This window comes from Schistocerca nitens, chromosome 2, assembly GCF_023898315.1.
Source record: "Schistocerca nitens isolate TAMUIC-IGC-003100 chromosome 2, iqSchNite1.1, whole genome shotgun sequence".
Classification (NCBI taxonomy): domain Eukaryota; kingdom Metazoa; phylum Arthropoda; class Insecta; order Orthoptera; family Acrididae; genus Schistocerca; species Schistocerca nitens.
In genome coordinates, this window is record NC_064615.1 from 678293732 (window position 1) to 678312730 (window position 18999).

An 18999-nucleotide genomic window follows, 5' to 3' on the forward strand; every position below is an offset into this window, starting at 1 on the left:
TATTAGAATTGTATGTGTGTTAAAAGAGTACTAAACATTTAAAATGGGGTATGATATACACAAAAGGCGAAATAAAAACTAAATGTACACTAACGCCGCAAGGCTGGGACATGAAGCTCTGTCAATATCTGAATGGAGAATATTGTCGAACCGTCAATATATAACCTCACACATTCTGTACGTATTGACGATACTACGAATATTTTGAGGGCCATTAACGCTACTCGTCAGTATTTTCACCACTGATTATACGCGCGCACTGATCGCCAATATACTGGCGGTTTGACAATATTACTGAACGTATGAGGGCCCCAAGTAACCAATACCGCGCAGCAATGCTCCAAAAGAGGGCAGGCAAGCGTAGTGAAGGCAGTCTATAGTAAATTTGTTGCGTCTACGAGTTCTGCCGAAAACACCTTGTCTTCAGTTCGCCTCCGCAAGCCGTTTTATATGTTATGGTTCCAATTTAAGTAAATAGTAACTGTGGCGGTTACCCACTTTTCGCACCACACACATGTCTCTTTTCAATCATTTTCCAATAAGTTTTGTGTTTTGATCTTCTGGTGATGCTACTAGATAGTAAAGCATCAGTTGCAAAAAATCGGAGAGGTCTGCTCAGACTGTCTTCTAGATTTTTCATACAGATTAAGAACAAAGGACCTATAGCACTTCCTTGACTTAATCCCACATATTTCTCTTCACCCGAAAATTCCCAGTCGATTACTATGAAATGTGACATAACATAATACCGAACACTATGATCTGTCAATGGCAACTGTCTTCATTTAAACATTTAATTAGTGTTTGCTCTATATACACTTACGGTCACGTCAACGCTCCGCCTAACCTCTACTTTTTTACCATTGCGGGATTTGTTGGGTGTTGGGACTCCTAAAATTAAAGTACTTTAATTCTGCAATGGCAGTTCAAAAATGGCTCTGAGCACTATGGGACTTAACTTCTGAGGTCATCAGTCCCCTAGAACTTAGAACTACTTAAACCTAACTAACCTAAGGACATCACACACATCCATGCCCGAGGCAGGATTCGAACATGCGCCGTAGCGGTCGCTCGGTTCCAGACTATAACGCCTAGAACCGCTCGGCCATACAATGGCAGTGTCTTAGAATGTTTTCATTCAGAGAGTTCTGAAACATGGTAAGCAGAAATAGCAACAGTTAACGCTAACTACCGTCCATAACACTTCTTCCCGTTTTGGAGGCGTTGGACCAACAGGAGAGAAGATTCCCTATAAATTACATACTGGATTTTCGTCCAAATTTTCATAGCCTAGCTAACAGTGGCAAATGGACAAATGGGGGAGGTATTAAATTTAGCAGTACGACGCTTTGTTTCGAAGAAGAAGAAGAAGAAGAAGAAGAAACAAGTAATTGCTTGAAAGCAAACAGAGTACTCAGAAAAATTAGTAATTTTGCGCTCTTCAGGTATTAGGCGAAACTGCCTTTATCTCCTCTTCCTCGACACTTATAATTCCTAGCCTTTAAAGGGAGTCTGTCACTCTCCCTTCTTTGTACGTATTCGCGCCAAAAGTCAGTAACTTAAGGGAAAATATTTCTTAAGCAGCTACTGTTACCTCGTCTCTTCAAGAAATCGCTATTTTGCGCATAGTCTTTGCATAGTTATGTGATATTTAATTCAAGACGGCTCTCTCTGAATTACGTTCTAAATTCTTGACTTTTAGGGAAAGGAAAACGCTAGGAAAACAAATGTTTTTTCAACAAAAAATGAGAATAAAAAATTGAAAATAAATTGGGAAAAATTGTTCAAATGTCTTGCGAAATTATTTGTGTAAAAGTAGAAACATAATTGATTAGAGAAACATTTGACGCGCCTACAATGTTTATCATGTAGAACCAATTTAATGCCGATTGAGAAGTTAATGTACAACGTTGAACTAAGAATCTCCAGAGTACCAGGATGATTTTTGGTGGATTATGTAGACCGTGCCGTCTGCTGTTTTATGTCCTTGACATGTTTCAACCATCTATGCCCGAAAATTTAAGGAAATTTCCAAAATTTTTACTCATGAAAAAAATGTTAGAGAATCATTGGAACTGCAGGAAAGTGAATGCATGATATCGGGCGCCGTTCAAAGGCGCTACAAATGTGTGTGTGTGTGTGTGTGTGTGTGTGTGTGTGTGTGTGTGTGTGTGTGTAATATATTTATTTTCGTATTAAAGGGAGTATTTTAAACATTTGAACTTTCTCACTTTTTTGGATAATCAGTAAGAGTCAGTTATGTTATTTACAGTCGTCTGCGGCGGAGAGAGTGTCGCGGAGAAACTCTGACTACAGTACCTGCAACAGCGAACGGCCCAGCACCGGTAGCCCAGCGGACAGCACGGACGGACACACACACGTGTCGTGGCAGTGTACTCACGCTCGCGGCTCACGGACGACGCGCCGCCTCATCGCGTGCCGGGCCAGCTCACGTCGCCACCTCCCGCTGGCACACACTGCTCCACTCGCGGCCACGGCCTACAGTCTGAAGCCGCACACGCTACGTCAGCACCATCACGCTCGCCAACCAGCAGCTTATCGAGCCCCAGCGCTTCCGCTCTTCCTGTTACCACGTAGCGGCATCTGCAGTCTACGTTTTGCACCCTCACCAAACGTTTCCGAAATTACTGATGATGCAGTCACTCCCAACCGTAACTGTACAACAGTAAAAGACGCTGCCACCAAATTCGCTACGTCTTCATCTATACTCCACGAGCTCTAATTTTTCTGATTTTCTCGTCACGGTCATTTCGCGAGATCTTGACGTGTTTCCACATGGCGGATTATTGGATTGGGTCTGCACCTGTATAATCCATTTTGCAGAGGAAGGAGATTCATCCAACTGCTGCAATTTTCCTTCCAATCACATTTGTAGACCAGTTTACGAAACCTATGTCTATTGAGCAAGCAGTAAAGGAAACAAAAGAAAAATTTGGAGTAGCTATTAAAATCCATGGAGAAGAAATAAAAACTATGAGGTTCGTAGATGACATCGCAATTCTGTCAGAGACAGCAAAGGACTTGGAAGAGCAGTTGAACGGAATGGACAGTGTCTTGAAAGCAGGATATAAGATGAACATCAACAAAAGCAAAACGAGGATAATGGAATGCAGTCGAATTAAGTCGGGTGATGGTGAGGGAATTAGATTAGGAAATGAGACACTTAAAGTAGTAAAGGAGTTTTGCTATTTGGGGAGCAAAATAACTGATGATGGTCCAAGTAGAGAGGATATAAAATGTAGACTGGCAATGGCAAGGAAAGCCTTTCTGAAGAAGAGAAATTTGTTAACATCGAGTATAGATTTAAGTGTCAGGAAGTCGTTTCTGAAAGTATTTGTATGGAGTGTAGCCATGTATGGAAGTGAAACATGGACGATAAATAGTTTAGACAAGAACAGAATAGAAGCTTTCGAAATGCGGTGCTACAGAAGAATGCTGAAGATTAGATGGGTAGATCACATAAACTAATAGGGAGGTACTGAATAGAATTGGGGAGAAGAGGAGTTTGTAGCAACTTGACAAGAAGAAGGGACCTGTTGGTAGGATATGTTCTCAGGCGTCAGGGGATCACAAATTTAGCATTGGAGGGCAGCGTGGAAGGTAAAAATCGTAGAGGGAGACCAAAAGATGAATACACTAAGCAGATTCAGAAGGATGTAGGTTGCAGTAAGTACTGGGAGATGAAGAAGCTTGCACAGGATAGAGTAGCATGGAGAGCTGCATCAGACCAGTCGCAGGACTGAAGACCACAACAACAACAACGTTTCCACTATCGTTGCTATACGGAGAAAGAAGAGGTTGTTAAGTCAATAACAAAAAGGTAAAAAGAAACACATATGAGATTTTTCAAGTTTTTCAACGCCATTTTCCTTATTTTGTAAAATAAGGGTATCATTGATCATGTTAAGGTCCACAAATGATACCAATGTTACAACGAAAATCGTCTCACTGTATTACTCCACATTTACTGTGTTACGAGCGGTTATATTCGTTGGACATCTTCGGGTTGTCGAGTTGTGCTAAAGTCATGATCACAAACATTCTGACGACCGCCTGGCGAGCAGACAAGGCGTGCAAACTGCCCAACCTGAAGATGTTTAACGAACGAAACAGGTTGTAACAAAATAAATGTGTAATACTACAGCTGAGGTGATTTTCATTAATCATTAACAAAGGATATGACTGCCTGATCACGCCAAGTCGCAAATAAGATGTACCAGCGGCACATAATCATACAATTAAAACTTTACACTCATCACAGTTAAAATATTCAGATATTCCCACGCGTATCCACTCTCTACTGTGCTGAGTGCACAATTTAAAAAGTATCATGGTGTTCAACCATTTTTAAGATTTGGCGTAGTATGAAAATCATATCCTTATTTTATAAAAAAACGAAATGTTGTTGAAAATGGGAAAAAACCTTATACGAGTAATTTTTTACCTTTCTGTTTTAGACTAACAACCTTTCCTTTCCACGTACAGTATTGGTAGTGAAAATATAAGATTCCCAAACCGATCTGCGAATGAAGTTCACAGAAAAATTGTAGCCTTCCGTAGGATCTATACCCTCTATCCAAAAAAAGTACGATGTATGTAGGAAGAACTAAAGCTTTGTCTGGTCATTCTTGGAACGTATGATCTCGGGATTTTAAGGGTAAACTGTCCGTAGACACAGCGAACGTCTTACTGCGACTGCCAACGCGATGTCATAAGCATCTTCGAAACGTCCCCAACCTTACGAAACGAAGACATGCGAAACAGATATTCTCTAGCTTTCACGTTGACCCTACCTGACCGAGTCGCAGGCTGAAGACCAATACTCAAGAACCAGTTGAAACCGGTGTTTTTTTTCTTTTTTTTCCCGCACGCCACTTCTTACGTGGATGAGCTGCATTTTACTAGGATTCTTGCAATCAATCTCATCCTACCATCTGCTTTTTCTACGACTCCGTAACCAAGCGAGGTAGCGCACTCGACAGGAATCACATAGTCGCCTCGCTACCTTGATTTAGGTTTTTCGTACTTCCCTTAAGGCGCTTAATACAAATATGGAGCGAATGTAAAGCTCGTGTTACGCTAGTTATCAATCTGTTTTTTTTTTTTTTCAAATGTGTGTAAAATCTTATTGGACTTAACTGCTAAGGTCATCAGTCCCTAAGCTTACACACTACTTAACCTAAATTATCCTAAGGACAAACACACACAGCCATGCCCGAGGGTGGACTCGAACCTCCGCCGGGACCAGCCGCACACTCCATGACTGCAGCGTCTCAGACCGCTCGGCTAATCCTGCGCGGCGTCAATCTGTTATCAAAACCTTTACATCTTCAAAAATGGTTCAAATGGCTCTGAGCACTATGGGGACTTAACATCTATGGTCATCAGTCCCCTAGAACTACTTAAACCTAACTAACCTAAGGACAGCACACAACACCCAGCCATCACGAGGCAGAGAAAATCCCTGACGCCGCCGGGAATCGAACCCGGGAACCCGGGCGTGGGAAGCGAGAACGCTACCGCACGACCACGAGATGCGGGCTTACATCTTCATCTACACTCCGCAGGCCACCTTACTGAGTGCGACTGAGGGAATTTTGAGTAGCAGTGTCACTTTCCCCTTTTCCTGTTCTTGTCGTGAATGGCTCGCGGGAAGAACGACTGTTGGCAAGCCTCCGCGTGAGCTCGTATCTCTAGTTTTTACCTTCGTGGTCTCTCCGTGATATATACGCAGGCGGAGACAGCATATTGATTGATTCTCCTAGGAACGCACGCTCTCGGAGCTTTAACGCCAAAGCCCGCCGTGATGCAGATCGCTTCTCTTGCGGCGTGTGTCACTGGAATTGGTTGGGCATCTCCGTGAGGCTTTCGCGCTTACTAAATGAACCAGTAACGAAACGCGTCGCTGATCTCTGGATATTCTCTATTTCCTCTAGTCCTATTTGCTCTGATCCCTCTTCACGAGTCAAGTGGTCCTTGGTCACTGTCAAGTGGAGACTGGTGTGGTTGTTGCCCTTATACAGGGTAAACATTAATAAAACCGACAAACTGCAGGGACGGATTCTTGACTGAAAATGGAGGGAAAAAAGGTCCTATGAACATGTGTCCGGAAATGCATCGTTGCTACGGTAGATGGTGCTGAAGAATGAAAGTTCCTCGGACCACGTGCCGTGTCTGTAACCCACAGATGATGATTATGCAGACTGATGATGCCCGTTCTGGTAAAGATTGCTTCGTCTATAAAGACGGCCGATAACAGTAATGCCATAGTCGTGATGGTCTGGTACAAAAACCATCGACAAAATCCTTCCCGTAGAGCGGAATCCGCTGCTGATAATCTTTGTACCCGTTGCAGGTGATAGGGATAGTAGCGACTGTCATGGGGGATACACATAATTGTTCTTTGGCTTGTACCATGTTGGCGGGCCACTTGCCTGGAGCTTGTTGTACGGTTCGTCTCAATATCCTGTAGAACATAGTCTACTAATTCTGGTGTATGCACAGTACGCCGTTTCCCTGCACGTTCGTCTGTCTGAAAGGACCCATAAACACACAAACGCCCAAAATGGTTCAAATGGCTCTGTGCACTATGGGACTTAACTTCCGAGGTCATCAGTCCCCTAGAACTTAGAACTATTTAAACCTAACTAACCTAAGGACATCACACACATCCATGCCCGAGGCAGGATTCGAACCCGCGACCGCACGATTCCAGACTTAAGCGCCTAGAACCGCTCGGCCACTCCGGCCGGCAATACCGGATCATTCTGCTGCTTAAGTACGCTGCGTCAATCACACAGTCTGCAACACAAGGAACACACGGCACGCAGTAAGAGGGACTTCCATTCGCCAGTGCCATCTACCGTGGCAACGATGCATTTCCGGACACACACTCAGAGGGCCTTTTTTTTCCTCCACTTCCAGTCAGGAAGCCATTCTCGCAGTTTGTCGGTTTTATTAATGTACGCCCCGTATTGCCATACATGTGATGTCCCGTTAACAGAATACTTTGAGACCATCGTGCTGGACATGCCTCCTGCAAACCCTACTTGCATTTACCATTATGTCGACGACATATTCGTTGCATGGTCTCATGGATGTAAAATGCTGTCGGACGGTGCCTCAGCCATAGTATTTACCGACAACTTACCCATAAGATGGCAACTATCGCCCATCACGTTCTGTTTTGAGGACCTCAAGGCATAGAGCGAAAGCAATTTCAGCCGCTGAAAACCTGCCGAAAGAAATGAGCCACTTACAGAAAATGTTAACAGAAAACGGCTACAACCACCATCAAATTTAGGAAGCCATATCACCAAAGATTCGTAAACAGAAGCCCACTGAGGTGAACACAGAGAAGCTTGCGTTTTTACCGCCCTGTGGATCAATATCAGGAAAGACAGCCAACCTGTAAGGGGTCCTGGAATCGATTCAGACTTCACGCCAGAATAAAAAATTCGACAACTTACGAGACCGGTGAAAGATGTAAGCCTAAGAACGCCAGGAACATACAAAATACCGTGTGAGTGTGGACAGTTTCAAGTTGGACAGACTGGGCGCACTACAGAACTGCGCAAATTCCCGCTTACATATTTCCGAGAGAACAGAGGTAGCAGAATATAATATGAAAAACAGACACCGAAATGCATTCGACGAAAGATTTATTATTAAACGAACAAGTGATTTCTGGGACAGCGGTTTAAGAGAAGCAACCGAGATAAAAATGTCAGAAAAAATACTCAATCTAATCAGAACGGATGGACCATTATCCTACTCCAGACGTAAAGGATGGTCCCTTCTTTTCTTTTTCAACAGCGCCACCTAAACCATCAACAAAAATTCGAAAACTTTACTGGCGTACTTTTTACTTTTTAAGAACAAAGCCTGTAAATAATGAAATATATGTACATGCTCCCTTCCGGAAGGAACACTTAACTCGTAATACTTATGAACAACGGACAAGAACGATTCCGCACATATAAATGAGTCCGACTACCACAAAAATACTTTCGATGCACCCTGTGGGCTGTCTGTTGGGTGATATATACATGTTGCTAATCATTACCTTACGTAAGCAATAGTGTACCCAGAAGATTAAGACGTAATTTCACTTAAGAACAAGTCGGTATGAGAATAAGGATTTACCCTACACTGAAGAGGCAAGAAGTCCGAGAATGTTTCGTACAATAGGGAACCATTGACATGAACAGGGGAAAGAAATACAATAAAAGAAGAATGAGTAGCTTTGTGACATGAAATAGCCGAGGCAGCAGAGGGTCAAATGTGTAAAAAGATGAGGTCTAGCAGAAATGCTTGGGTAGCATAGGAGATATTGAATTTAACTGATGAAAGGAGAAAATATAAAAATCCAGTAAATGAAGCAGGCGAAAGAGAATACAAAAGTCTAAAAAATGAGATTGACAAGAAAAGCAATATGGCTAGGCAGGAATGGATAGAGGGCAAATGTAAGGACTTAGAAGCATATTTCACTAGGGAAAAGATAAATGCTGTCTACAGGAAAATTAAAGAAGCCTTCGGATAAAAGAGAAACAGCTGTATGAATATCTAGAGCTCAGATGGAAAACCATTATTAAGCAAAGAAGCGAAATCTGAAAGATGGAAGGAATACGTGGAGAGGCTATATAAGGGTGATGGACTTGAAGCCAATATTACAGAAGGGGATGAGGAAACAGATGAAGATGAATCAGGATATATAATACTGCGAGAAGAATTTGACGAAGCTCTGAAAGAGCTATGTCGAAGTAAGGCACTTGTAGTCGACGACATTCCGTCTGAACTACTGATCCATGGGAGAGCACACCACGACGAAATTACTCCATCTGGTGTGCAAGAATACGAGACAGGCAAGTATCCTTAAATGTAAAGAAGCCATGCTTGCAAAATACCGCCGACACGAATTAGTTACAGAATAAGGGCAAAAGTTGTAAAATGGGCCCTAAAGAACGATCATTTTGCGTTGCAGAGAAATGTAAGAATATGTGAAACCGTACTGACTCTATTACTTATGTCAGAAGACAGACTGAAAAAAGGCCAATTTGCGTTTATAGCACTTGTAGGAGTAGAGAAAGCTTTTAACTACGTAAACTGCAATACATTTTTTAGAACATGAAGGTGGCAGGGGTAAAATATAGGGAACCTAATGTAAACTTCTATAGAAATCAGACAGCTCTTATAAGAGAGAAGGGTATGACAGGGAAGCAGTGGTTGAGAAGGGAGTGAAACGGGGTTGTATCCCATCCCCGATGTTATTCAATCTGTACATTAAGCAAGCAGTAAAGGAGACCAAAGAAAAATTTCGAGAAGAAATATTTGGGAGGGCAGATGAACGGAATGGGCGGGAGAATATAATATGAACATCAACGAAAGAAAAACAAGAGAATGTAAATTAAATCAGGCGACGCTGAGGGAATTAGATTACGAAATGGGACACTAAAATTAGTAGATAAGTTTCGTCATTTGGGAAATAAAATAACTGATGATGGCTGAGGTAGAGAGGATATAAAGACTGGCAATGCCACAAAAAGCGTTCTGAAAAAGACAAATTTGTTAACATCGAATATAAATTTAGATGTTAGGCAATCATTTCTGAAGGTATTTGTCTGGAGTGTAGCCCTGTACGAAAGTGAAACCTGGACGATAAGCAGTTCAAACAAGAAGAGAATAGAAGCTTTTGAAATGTGGTTATACAGAAGAAATCAGATCAGAGGGGTACGTTGCGTAGGAGGTACTGAACAGAATTGGGGAGAAAAGAATTTTGTGGCATACTTTGACTAAAAAAAGGGATCGGTTGATAAGGGCATAATCTGAGGCATAAGGACTCATCAATTTAGTACTGGAGGGAACTGTGTGGGCGAGTGAGTAAAAATTTTATAGAGAGACCACGAGGCGAATAAAGTACGCAGGTTCTAATGGATATATGTCACAGGAGTAATTCGGAGATGATGAGCCTTGCACAGGATAGAGTAGCGTGGAGAGCTGCATCGGACTTGTCTTCGGACTTCACCACGAGAACAAAATCAGCGTTCTTATGAAATAATTATAACAAGAATCAAATGTAACAAGCAAACTTCTCAAAATTGCAACACCCGCATAACTTGTATTGTTTGTATCTTTTATTGAAAACTCTTTCCTCAATACTCTTTCGACCACAAAACTTGCTAGGTAAAGTAAGCCTGCACTCTTATAGTTAGTGCAGTTCAGCAGAGCGCGTTCTGTTCTCAATCGTCAAGGAGACAACGCAGCTTGAGCACGAAGGGTCATTTCACACTTAAGCCTTCCTCTCACGAAACGTGAAAACGCACGTGGACGAGGAGTTGCTGACATCAATGCATGGAATTCCAGGTTCCACTACACTGCAGAGCACAAAATAAAGAATCTGGCTCTCAGATTTTTGCCTCGTGTAGAGGAACAGGGCCAATGAGAGGCGACATCGTTTTTACCTCACAAGCAGAGCTCTGGAGCCGCCATACTGCACAGAGATAAACTCCGTATTTAATAAGAGTATGTGGCATGAACATTAGCTTTTTCAAAGTGTCAGCAAATTGAGGATCTCTCGAAAACGCTTCGTTTTACTTACGATTTGTTCTAACAAAATGGCAGGAAGCTACATATTGGTACGTAAAGGCTTCCTGTAGTAGACGTTTTTAGAGTCATGACTCGTGTGTTGCAGAAGTATGCCACTTCACTGCTACGGCACAATGATCATCTGACAAAAGCGCATCTTTTTGGTATAATTTGCCCATTATATATCAAATAATGACATTTTAAAAAACTATCTCCAGACTGCGTATGCCGATTGCTATCTTGAAGCTGTAGCGAGGTTGAGAGTGTCGTGGGCTCAAGAGTTGTGAAGAAAAAGGTAACAGTACCGCCCACCTCCTTCCAGTTTTTTCTCACCTTTTGTTTTCAAGAAGACACTCGATTCTTTCTTGTTCATTTAATTATAAACATTGTATCTGATGTAATTCTTGTTGCGATTCCAGCGACTGGAATGTTTCTCCGGAGGCCAGAAATCTTAGCATGACTGCCAGTCTATGAATGTAAAAGATGTTACAAACTGGAAGTTTATACTATTATGAAACTTCCTGTAAAATAATGGTTTAATGACTATCTCATGTTTGTAACTTGCCGGTAAATACCATTTTCAGTGATGGTGAGCGGCTTCAAAAAAAAATCTCCTCGTCCATTAGAATGAAATTGCGACAAGGACCTCGGTCTAGAAAACTCTGTGATGAAGTATGTTGTTTCAGTGTTGGTAGTCAGTGCAACATCGAGAATATGAACATTATTCAAACTCCAACTGACGTCAGACGCTATTCCTTCTGCACCTTAACTACAATCAATTTAAAACCGAAAACTGGAGAAAAATTCAACTGAGTTAACGAGTAACTTCTAGCCTACTAGCATGTATTTCATATCGTTGTAAAACATTATGCAGTGTTTCTCTCCAGGCAATTCGCTGTTCAAGCCATCGATGAATCCAGAATCTTCTTGCCGGCCCTGTGATCGAGCGGTTCTAGGCGCTTCAGTCCGGAACCGCGCTGCTACTACGGCCTCTGGTTCGAATCCTGCCTCGGGCATGGATGTGTGTGATGTCCTTAGGTTAGTTAGGTTTAAGTAGTTCCACGTCTAGGGGACTGATGACCTCAGATGTCAAGTTCCATAGTGCTTAGAGCCATTCTGAACCAGAATCTTTTTCACCATTTTCTTGGCTCTTCTTCGACAATCGCTAACAGAGTTAACGCAGGCTATTTTCCGCGCGTCCGTTTTCGTAAAGAAACCCTGTAGTTTGTGAGACAAATACAGCCGATAATTGCCGTCGGAGAGTGCTGAGTGCGCAAATCACGTTACCTAGCTCGTCCCGTGTGCCGACAGCTGTCTCTAGTGATGACAGATGTCCCGTCCATGTCCACGTCTGAGTTAGCTGCCCCGAGCTGTGTGAGGGCGGATCTAGAATGTGTCCGCACTCTCATCTGACGGCAAGAAGAGTTGTCTGCAGAGAAACATGTCCCCCGATTTGGGGTGCATCACAGTGACATCATCCGGACAGCCAAGTGCTGTACTGAGACACAAACCAAGCCTCTTAACTGTCGCCCACGGTCAACACTATCAGCTCATGACCGCTACCTACAGATTATGGTTCGTAGGTGCCTGGATGTAAATATTACAGAACTGCGCACACGCTTTCTGTAGCGCACTGGGAACTGGGAGCGCTTTATCGACCCGGAGAGAACGTAACCATCTTCAGGCGATCAAACTGGACGCTCTAGGCGTCCACTGAAAAACGACACAATGCCGTGTACGGATGTCAGACGCCAGTATCGATATTCTTGTTGTGGTTTTCAATCCGAAGACTGGTTTGATGTAGGTCTCCACGCTAATGTATTCTGTGTAAGCCACTTCAACCCCGCAGAACTACTGCAGCCCCCATACAATTGAACATCAAGTCAAAGCTAGGTCTCTTTTTAAAATTTTTATCCCTTACACCTCCTTCCATTATCAAATTGACGATTCCTTGATGCTCACCTTGTGTCCTATCAAACCACCCAATATTTTCCCTCAAAGTCGATTCAGAACCTCTTCACTGCTTAACCAATTACCCATCTAGTCTTTGGCATTCTTCTGTAGCAACACGTTTCAAAAGTTTCTACTCCCAACGATTTGTTTTCCAGATTTCACTTCTTTACAAAACTACCCTCCAGAAAATACTCCTCGACACACAAATTAACGTTCGATGTAAAAAAAAATTATCTTCCAGAGGACCCCATCGACATCATGAGTAATCTGAGGACTGTGCAGCGTGAGTACAGGATCTTCCAACCTTCTAAAAATGGTTCAAATGGCTCTGAGCACTATGGGACTTAGCATCTGAGGTCATCAGTCCCCTAGAACTTAGAACTACTTAAACCTAACTAACCTAAGGACATCACACACACCCATGCCCGAGGTAGGATTCGAACCTGCGACCGTAGCAGTCGCGCGGTTCCGGACTGAAGCGCATAGAACCGCTCGGCCACCGCGACCGGCTCCAACCTTCTACACAGCTCTAGAATCAACATTTCGGCGGTGATTTCGCCTTTAAAAAAGGTAATGCATAAACTCGGTGCACCAATATCTTTACCATCTCTCTCCAGCAGTCAGCAATCAAATGAATGGAATCGCCTATGATATTGAAAACGGTGTTGAATGCTATCCAACAGCTATGGGAAGATGTGCATTTTTAATAAGACTGCCTTTATTCCCATCATTGCTTTGTTTTTATTTTGCAGTAACGTTTTTCCCCATAAAGCGTTTTTCTCCATTACCTGCACCCTTCCAATCTAAGCTCTGACTCGTTTACAGACGTGCAAATGGTGCAATTTTTGTGAGGAGTGTATGTGGTATGGCTTTGGCAGCTTGGCTGTACACGCAAAGCAATTGACAAAAGTATAAAATATCGTTTTCCCCACCTCCTAAAACAGTAATTCCAGCGCACTTACTCGAGGAGGTATGAGGCAAGTAAACAGCGAAATGGTAGATAAAAGTGCAGAAGGTATGGTAATTATCTCTGTGTGGACAGGGGGTTAAGCGCGAAGGTTTTCCTAAGGCATCAACTCTCCTCTCTGGTACACACACGACACTAAGTAAATGTTATAAAATTAAGTGCGGCGCGCGCGCGCGTTCGTGTGTGTGTGTGTGTGTGTGTGTGTGTGTGTGTGTGTGTGAGGGAGGGACGGAGGGAGGGAGGGAGGGAGGGAGGCAGAGAGAGAGAGAGAGAGAGAGAGAGAAGAAGATACTTTTTCGCCATTGGTCATTTCGAGCCAGCTGGGAGAGCTTCCGGCACAGCGTTGTAACATTATCTAAGAATGAGCAGATTAGCTTTTTCACTTCAGTTCAAAAAAAGCGTAGTACGGACACCACATGGTACAAAAACGACAAATATGTATTTGTTTTGGACACATTGTCGCCTACATAATACACGTCTGTGGCTATTGGAGGTGCATCATCCTCGACAAGTGTTGGGGAAAGAGCGAACATTCACTTAGAGCAAGATCTGTGGATATAAATACAGTTTAACCCAATGATCGAGGGTTGACAAAAGAGAACATGCCACAAATGTCAACACACAAATTTGAAACTGCGGCTCAAGCGAGAAGTAACAGGAAAACTGGTTCCTTGAATAGGCCACGATCATTGTCGTTCCTCATTTTCCTCCATTCAATTTAATGCTCTATATCCTCCATGCTACAGTAGTGTGCAAAAAACTCAAGGACGAAAGTAACTTTCGCATGATGTCTCACCGCCATGTAACACAGTTCGACTAGACTTCGAACATACATACAAAGAACTGCTACAGTATAACACAGAATGCAACTGAAAGAAAAGCGCCACGAGACGAACACAAATGACACTTTTATTAAAAGACAATAATTACACTGAAGCAGCCGCGATTTATGATGGTCCCCTGGACAACATGGTTCTCAATACAGTGACTTGACGAGCGGGGTAGCCGCGCGGTTGAGACGCCTTGTCACGGTCCGCGCTGTTCCGCCCGTTGGGAGGTTCGAGTCCTCCCTCGGGCATGGATGTGTGTGTTGTCCTTAGCGTTAGTTAGTATAAGTTAGATTAAGTAGTGTGTAAGCTTAGGGGCCGGTGACCTCAGCAGTTTGGTCCCATAAGACCTTACCACAAATTTCCAAAAATTCATAAGAGTGTGGTACAAAATGGTTCAAATGGCTCTGAGCACTATGTGACTTAACTTCTGAGGTCATCAGTCGCCTAGAACTTAGAACTAATTAAACGTAACTAACCTAAGGACATCACACACATCCATGCCCGAGAAAGGATTCGAACCTGCGACCGTAGCGATCGCTCGGTTCCAGACTGCAGCGCCTAGAACCGCACGGCCACTCAGGCCGGCTCATAAGTGTGTGTTATCACGACGGACGGCAATTCATGCTCTGCAACGTGCTGGCCACAAGGTTGGACGAAAGTTGCGCTGTTCGATGTGCTCGCGCACTGTTCGCATGAAAAGGAAGTTAGGACCGAATGTACCCCTGCCGCCCGTAGTGGCCGTGCGGTTCTAGGCGCTACAGTCTGGGGCCGAGAGACCGCTCCGGTCACAAGTTCGAATCCTGCCTCGGGCATGGTTGTGTGTGATGTCCTTAGGTTAGTTAGGTTTAATTAGTTCTAAGTTCTAGGCGACTGATGACCTCAGAAGTTAAGTCGCATATTGCTCAGAGCCATTTGAACCATTTTTTGAATGTACCCCTGAAAAGACGCACATGAGGAAGGAGTGTAGTGTCACAGTAACGACTGACCAATCAGTGTACAGTGTTCAAAGATCTGGAGTTCAGTGCGCCCATGCAACATTATGCCTCCCCACACCATAACACCTGGATCACCAAAACGATCACGTTCCACAATATTCCTTCGTGCACTACGTGTTTCCACCTCTCCCCATGTGAGGGTACGTCCAACATTGTCGAACACGATTTGTTTTGGTGGTCCAACTGTTATGGTGTGGGGAGCCATACTGCAGCATGGATGTACTGACTTCTGTACCATACTGTAGCAGTTCTTTCTGTGATCCAAGTTTCGTCGAACTATGTTACTTGACAGTGACACAAAACGCGTAGGTTACTTTCATCCTTAAGTTTTGCACACTCGTTTATTATCGCCAGCACAATTTCCGTTCTCGGTGTGTCCACTTTACTTCCTGCTGAAGAGCGTAATTGCATTTTTGTTCTTTATTTAAAGGTTCTCTCCCGTATTATTTATCTTTATCCCGCGTACAACGTTCGCCATCTTGTCGAATTTTCCAGCAGTCAAAATTTCTTACAAACACGTTCTACAGGGTGGTCCATCTGAAGTTTCGGATGAGATTGTCTCGAAAACTATACATCGGATAAAAATAGTGGGTGAGACAAGTTCGTAAGCTCAAAGGGGAACATCAAATGATACTGCACTTGACCTCCAGCCCCCGCCCCCTTGGGTGGGGCAACTTTTAAATCTTAAATGGAAACCCTCATTTTTTTATTGCAGATTCGGATTCTCCATAAAAAGGAAATCAAGGTTTGTCTGAAACATACTTTTAAACCATTGACAGATGGCGCTGTAATCGAGAAAAAAGTAAAATTGGGGAAGAACTATGATTTATTTAGAATTATCCGAGAAAGACGCAACAAATCGATATAAAATGTGCACCAATTCTTTCGTTACGCCAAATTAAGCTATTTTTGTACAAAATGTACTGTATCCTACTTTTAGCGTTACCCAGGAACAACGTCATGGACGTAGTAGAATGATTTTTCCATGGGGTGCTTCATTAGTGTGAGTCCCCTTGCCTCTCACAATTTGGGCTGCTTAATTACTGAAATTAGCCACGAAGAAATTGTTCAAAATTATCCCCATTTGCTTCAATGCATAAAGTTAATCGTCTACGAAAGTTGTCCACAGTTTTGAGCAGCACATCCCGTGGTATGGCTGTACACGCTCTTCGAATGCGTTGCTCCATATCGTTTCTGGTTGTGGGCTGTCTTTCATAAACAATATTTTTTAAATAACCCCACAAGAAAATATCAGGAGATGTTAGGTCTAGTGAACGTAGGGCCACTGAATTGGTGAGCTGCGTCCTGTCCACCGACCAGGGTACCGTAAATTTAAAACGTTCCGCACTTTTTAGCATAATAGGGAGCTGCTCCATCCTGTTGGAACCACCATTCGTTGCCTAGTTTCTAAATCAATATCTTCCATTAGATCCTACAAATCATCGCGCAGAAGTTGTACATAAGATTACCCATTAACATTTCGGTCAAAAAAATAGGTCCAATCAAGTAACCGTTTAAAATTCCACACCAGACCATTAACGACCATTTATGTTGATTGTTAACGGGTGTGTGCCAGTGTGGATTGACAGGGGACCAATAATGACAATCATGACGATTTAATTCGCCACTGTTTTCGAATGTGGCTTCATCGGTGAACATAACGTATCTAAAAAAAATCATTGTCACCTCTTTTCATTTCCGAGCCCCATTGGCAGAAATGCACGCGTATTTGCATATCTTTCGGCGTTAATGCCTGTGTCAGTGTGATATATGATGCGCATGATATTTATGTTCCTTCAAAATCCTCAAAACAGTTGATTTCGGTATTCCATTTGTCTCTGAATCGCACGACTGCTAATTTCGGGATCCAGTTGAACACAGGCGAGAACGGTACGAGGTCATTTTCAATGTATTCCCGATGACGAGGTGGACGGTGCATGAATCCATTTCGAGCTCGTTGAGTGCAATTTCAAATAATGTTTTCGCTTGGATGTCGTCTGTTTGGGAAACGATCCGCATACAATTGCGCAGCTGCAGCGTAATTTGTTATGGCATTCACTTAAATTGAACATCATATCAACAATCTCTGTAGGAGGATAGTGAGCCATATTTTGTTAAAGAATAATTTACTTTCGTCAGTTGATGTTTGCGGTTCACAATCTGAAGCTGAAGTGACGTCTGATCGCATTGCACCGTCCTTTATACTGAGCCATAGTTCGCAGTTTGCCACGGTAGCACTACAGTCGGGTGAGTAATGCAATTGTGAAGAGTTCCCTAACGAGATTTTAATACCATTCCGCCTCCCTCCATCAAAAACTGTGGCGGGTAGGATACACTTTGTAAAAAAAAAAATAGCTTAATTTGGCGTAATGAAATAATTGATGCACATTTTGTATCGATTTGATGCGTCCTTCTCGGATCATTCTAAATAAATCGGAGTTCTTCCCCAATTCAAAATGTTTCTCGATTTCAGTGCCATCTGTCAATGGTTTAAAAAAATGTTGCAGACAAAACCTGATTACTTTTTTATGGAGAATCCGAATCTTCACTAAAAAATGGGAGTTTCCATTTAAGATTTAAAAGTTGACCCCGCCCCACCCAAGGGGGGCACGTGTAGTATCATTTCATGTCCCTTTTGAGCTTACGAACTTTCCTTACCCGCTATTTTTACCCGATGTATAGTTTTCGAGATAATCTCATCCGAAACTTCAGATGGACTACGTTGTATATTTGATAAACACGTCAAACAATAATATACACAATCAAATATGTGGGAAACATAGTAAACTTTGACAAATTATTTTATTGTGTGCGGTGGTCTTAATATAATAGCCAGCCGCATGGCGAAGTTTCACCTAGGCATTACGAAGCGAAGATCGCGTGTGGGTCGCACACGCAATGCACGCGGCCCTTACGTGACATCGACATCTATTACGTCAGCACATTTTCGTAATGCATGCCGAAGGTCTATTTTAGAAGTATGACAATGAACTCCCACCAGGCTGGCATCACCTTTCTTTTACAAGCTTTCGTTCACAATGAGCCTTTGCTCGCGTGTCTGTTATGTCAAACGCATGACAGCAGTATTATGCAATATAAACCTGGTGGATTTCCCCCAACGCAGAAATGAGATACATTTTACATGTCTTTCAATGACAATTAAAGTGTATATTGCGTTCTATAAGACAACTGCAACGTCGTACCTCCATTTTTTAAGTTTATTTCCCTTGTGAAAGCCATCATATACTCACACACAAATTCTTCTTCGAGATATTCGTTAATGAATAATCATTCCTCATTGGGATAGTAGCTCTGCTGTTAATTGAATTACGTCAACTAAAATTTGTAGCTATATATGCTAATAGTGCTTAATATAATTTCCGTATTTTATGGGCTCAGTTATCAATCACAATTTAAAAGGCTTTATTGTACATATGCTAGTACTTAAACATTTGCATTTTATAAGAACGAAAGATTAGTGTTTAATGTCCCGTCAACGACGTGACCATTAGTGACGGAGCAGGACCTAGGCTTGGAGAAGCATGAGGAAGGGACTCGATCACGTCTTCTTCATTGGAACCATTCCGGTATTTGCCTCAAGCGATTTAGGGAAGCTACGGAAAATTTAAACTTTGATGTTGGAGAGGTA

The 18999-nt window shown here is 42.7% G+C and overlaps 1 protein-coding gene across 6 annotated transcripts in view; it reads right to left on the reverse strand.

Annotated features, from left to right (window-relative positions):
* The window catches only part of LOC126236808 (UDP-sugar transporter UST74c-like), a 159846-nt gene that overhangs the window by 83728 nt on the left and 57119 nt on the right, over positions 1 to 18999 (reverse strand). For 2 of the 6 annotated variants that reach the window (XM_049946405.1, XM_049946401.1), the window contains exon 1: positions 2320 to 2463. The exons of 3 other annotated variants lie outside the window; for them this stretch is intronic. The gene's annotated coding sequence lies outside the window, so the exon portion shown is untranslated. Of the gene's footprint in view, positions 1 to 2319; positions 2464 to 18999 lie in introns of those variants that run through there. One more of the 6 variants, XM_049946403.1, reaches the window with a different exon arrangement.